The sequence below is a fragment of the Arachis duranensis genome, chromosome 4, assembly GCF_000817695.3.
Source record: "Arachis duranensis cultivar V14167 chromosome 4, aradu.V14167.gnm2.J7QH, whole genome shotgun sequence".
Classification (NCBI taxonomy): domain Eukaryota; kingdom Viridiplantae; phylum Streptophyta; class Magnoliopsida; order Fabales; family Fabaceae; genus Arachis; species Arachis duranensis.
Window position 1 is genome coordinate 60,718,400 of NC_029775.3, and position 4,438 is coordinate 60,722,837.

The 4,438-nt window shown below is 37.2% G+C and overlaps 1 non-coding gene across 1 annotated transcript; it reads right to left on the bottom strand.

The window, feature by feature from the left end:
- Nucleotides 1-2,779: 2,779 nt before the first annotated feature.
- Nucleotides 2,780-2,887, bottom strand: LOC127747091 (small nucleolar RNA R71). The gene has a single exon (XR_008008894.1). It is a non-coding gene; the product is annotated as a small nucleolar RNA R71 (small nucleolar RNA).
- Nucleotides 2,888-4,438: the final 1,551 nt, after the last annotated feature.

The following is a 4,438-nucleotide window of genomic DNA, read 5'->3' on the forward strand; positions in this document are numbered from 1 at the left end:
AAACAAGGCTTGAATGTTTATCTCTTGGATTTCTTAACCCGAATCTTCGTGGTATAAGCTAGAATTGATGGCGGCATTCAAGAGAATCCGGAAGGTCTAAACCTTGTCTGTGGTATTCTGAGTAGGATTTAAGGATTGAATGACTGTGACGAGCTTCAAACTCGCGATTGTGAGGCGTTAGTGACAGACACAAAAGAATCACTGGATTCTATTCCAACATGATCGAGAACCGACAGCTGAATAGCCGTGCTGTGACAGAGCGCGTTGAACATTTTCACTAAGAGGACGGGACTGTAGCCATTGACAATGGTGATGCCCAACATGCAGCTTTCCATGGAAAGGAGTAAGAAGGATTGGATGAAGACAGTAGGAAAGCAGAGAGACGGAAGGGACAAAGCATCTCCATACGCTTATCTGAAATTCTCACCAATGAATTACATAAGTATCTCTATCTTTACTTTGTGTTTTATTTATATTTTAATCATTAATCCTCCATAACCATTTGAATCTGCCTGACTAAGATTTACAAGATGACCATAGCTTGCTTCATACCAACAATCTCCGTGGGATCGACCCTTACTCGCGTAAGGTTTATTACTTGGACGACCCAGTACACTTGCTGGTTAGTTCTGCGAAGTTGTGATAAAGAGTTGAGATTGCAATTGAGCGTACCATGTTGATGGCGCCATTGATGATCACAATTTCGTGCACCAAGTTTTTGGCACCGTTGCCGGGGAATGTTTAAGTTTGGACAACTGACGGTTCATCTTGTTGCTTAGATTAGGTATTTTTCAGAATTTTTAAGAATGAATTCTAGTGTTTCAAGGTGATGTTCTTATCATCACCAAAGCTGATTGATCTTCATCAATTTAGCTCTTGAATGTAATGTCTTACTGAAGCTTGGCTAGCCATGTCTAATTCCTTTAGACTAAAGCTTTAGACTAAAATTGCATGATTACTGGAATTTTTATTAAAAATTTTGAATCTCTTTATTTTCTTTTTCCACATAATTTTCGAAAAATCCAAAAAAAAATACAAAATCATAAAAAACTAAAAATATTTCTTGTTTGAGTCTAGTGTCTCATTTTAAGTTTGGTGTCAATTGCATGTTTCTGTTCTTCTTGCATTTTTTGAATTCTTTCATGTGTCTTCATTGATCTTCAAGTTGTTCTTGATATTTACTTGCTCTGATCTTTAAATTCTCTTGTTTTGTGTGTTTTGTTATTTCTCATATGCATTCTCAATTTGTTAGTGTCAGTAGTGTACAAACTTCTAAGTTTGGTGTCTTGCATGCATTGTTTATTTGATTTTAGTTGTATTTTGATCATTAAAAAAATCAAAAAAATTTTTAATTTGTGTATTTTCAAGTCAATAATACAGAGAATTGAAGATTCAGAAATACAGCAGAGGAATTACACAGAAAAAGCTGGGCGTTCAAAACGCCCAATGAAGAAGGAAAACGGGCGTTTAAATGCCAGCCAGGGCACCTGGCTAGGCGTCTAATGCCCAAAAGGGTAGCATTTTGGGCGTTAAACGCCAGAATGTATACCATTCTTGGCGTTTAACGCCAGGATGGCACAAGAGGGAAGATTTTGTTTTCAATTCAAATATTTTTCAAGTTTTCATAATTTTTCAAAATCAAATCATATCTTTTCAATCATATATTTTCAAAATCAATTTCTTTCCATTTTCAAAAGTACTTGCTAACAATTAATGATTTGATTCAACATTTCAGGTATGCTGCCGTTTCTGTTGAGAAAGGTTTAATGTTTGAATCATATCTTTTCTTGTTGGCCAAGTCATTGATTTTTAAAAATCAAATCTTTTTAAATTGTTTTTCAATCATATCTTCTCAATCATATCTTTTTAAAACCATAACTTTTCAATCATATCTTCTTAATCACATCTTTTTCAAAATACTTTTCAAATCATATCTTTTGATTTCCAATTTCAAAATCTTTTTCAAAAATTACTTAATTTCTTTCCCACTCTTGGTTTTCGAAAATCAATTACCATTTTTCAAATTTTCTTTTAATTAATTCACTTTAATTTTCGAAAATTTCTTCCCCTCTTCTCACATCCTTCTATTTATGGAATAACATGTGCAATTCGAACTCTATCTTTCTAAGTTCGAATTCTTCTACCTCTTCCTTCTATTTTTCTTTTCCTTTGACACCTCAAGGAATCTCTATACTGTGACATAGAGGATTCCATATTTTCTTGTTCTCTTATCTTTCATATGAGCAGGAGCAAAGACAAAAGCATTCTTGTTGAGGCTGACCCTAAACCTGAAAGGACCTTGAAGCAAAAGCTAAGAGAAGCTAAAGTACAATTCTCTGTAGAGGACCTAATAGAATTCTTCAAAGAAGAAGACATGGCAGCCGAAAACAACAACAATGCCAACAATGCAAGGAAGGTGCTGGGTGACTTTACTACACCTACTCCCGACTTCTATGGGAGAAGCATCTCTATCCCTGCCATTGGAGCAAACAACTTTGAGCTTAAGCCTCAATTAGTTTCTCTAATGCAACAGAATTGCAAGTTCTATGGACTTCTATTGGAAGATCCTCATCAGTTTTTAGCTGAATTCTTGCAAATCTGTGACACTGTCAAGACCAATGGGGTTAACCCTGAGGTCTACAGACTTATGCTATTCCCTTTTGCTGTAAGAGACAGAGCTAGGATATGGTTGGACTTACAACCTAAAGAAAGCCTAAACTCTTGGGAAAAGCTAGTCAATGCCTTCTTGGCAAAGTTCTTTCTACCTCAAAAATTGAGTAAGCTTAGAGTGGAAGTCTAAACCTTCAGACAGAAGGAAGGCGAATCCCTCTATGAAGCTTGGGAAAGATACAAACAATTGATCAAAAAGTGTCCTTCTGACGTGCTTTTTGAGTGGAGCATCATAGGTATCTTCTATGATGGTCTGTCTGAACTGTCCAAGATGTCATTGGATAGCTCTGCTGGAGGATCTCTTCATCTGAAGAAGACACTTGCAGAAGCTCAAGAACTCATTGAAATGGTTGCAAATAACCAATTCATGTACACTTCTGAAAGGAATCCTGTGAACAATGGGACGAATCAGAAGAAAGGAGTTCTTGAGATTGATACTCTGAATGCTATATTGGCTCAGAACAAAATATTGACTCAGTAAGTCAATATGATTTCTCAAAGTCTGTCTGGAATGCAAGCTGCACCAGGCAGTACTAAGGATGCTTCGTCTGAAGAAGAAGCTTATGATCCTGAGAACCCTTCAATGGAAGAGGTGAATTACATGGGAGAACCCTATGGAAACACCTATAATACTTCATAGAGAAATCACCCAAATCTCTCATGGAAGGATTAACAGAGACCTCAACAAGGTTTCAACAACAATAATGGTGTAAGAAACAGGTTTAGCAATGGCAAGCCTTTTCCATCATCTTCTCAGCAACAGACAGAGAATTCTAAGCAGAGCCACTTTGACTTAGCAACTATAGTCTCTGATCTAATCAAAACCACTAAAAGTTTCATAACTGAAACAAGGTCCTCCATTAGAAACTTGGAGGCACAAGTGGGTCAGCTGAGTAAGAAAGTTACTGAACTCCCTCCTAGTACTCTTCCAAGCAATACAGAAGAGAATCCAAAAGGAGAGTGTAAGGTCATCAACATGGCCGAACTTGGAGAGGAGAAAGAGGGAGTGATCGTGACAAACCCCAATTTTACGGTTTATCTTGTATTAATTTTATGGGATTTTATGACCTTTTACCCACATTTATCCATTGAAATAGCATGGTTTTATAACTTCTCCTTTAATTGTGCTTAAGAGTGAAAACATGCTTTTTAGGCCTTAAAATAGCTAAATCTAATTCACCTTGATTCCATTAGATGCCTTGATATGTTTGTTAAGTGATTTAAGGTTTAGGAGGCAAAGATTGGATCAAGGGAATGAAGAAAGAAGCCTGGAAAGTTGGAGAACTTATGAAGAAATGAAAGAACCGGAAAACTGTCAAGCCGACCTCTTCGCACTTAAACGACCATAACTTGAGCTACAGAGGTCCAAATGATGCGGTTCCAGTTGGGTTAGAAAGCTAACATCCGGGGCTTCGAAATGATATAAATTTTGCCATATGTTGCTTCGCGTTCAGGGGCGCGACGCGCACTTTGCGCGTACGCGCCGATTTTGTCCGTGGCCCACTTTAATGAAATCGTCCCCAGCGGTTTTAGGAGCCTTGTGGGCCCAATCCAACTCATTTCTGATGCTATTTAAGTCAAGGATTGAAGAGGGATGAGACATCTAGTGACCATTAGTTTAGTTTAGTTTTAGAAGTAGTTTCTAGAGAGAGAAGCTCTCACTTCTCTCTAGGATTAGGATTAGGATTAGGGGTTAGATTAGGATCTCATATTTAATACATCTTCTTCTACTTCTATCTTCTCAATTCCTTGTTGTTACATTCATTCT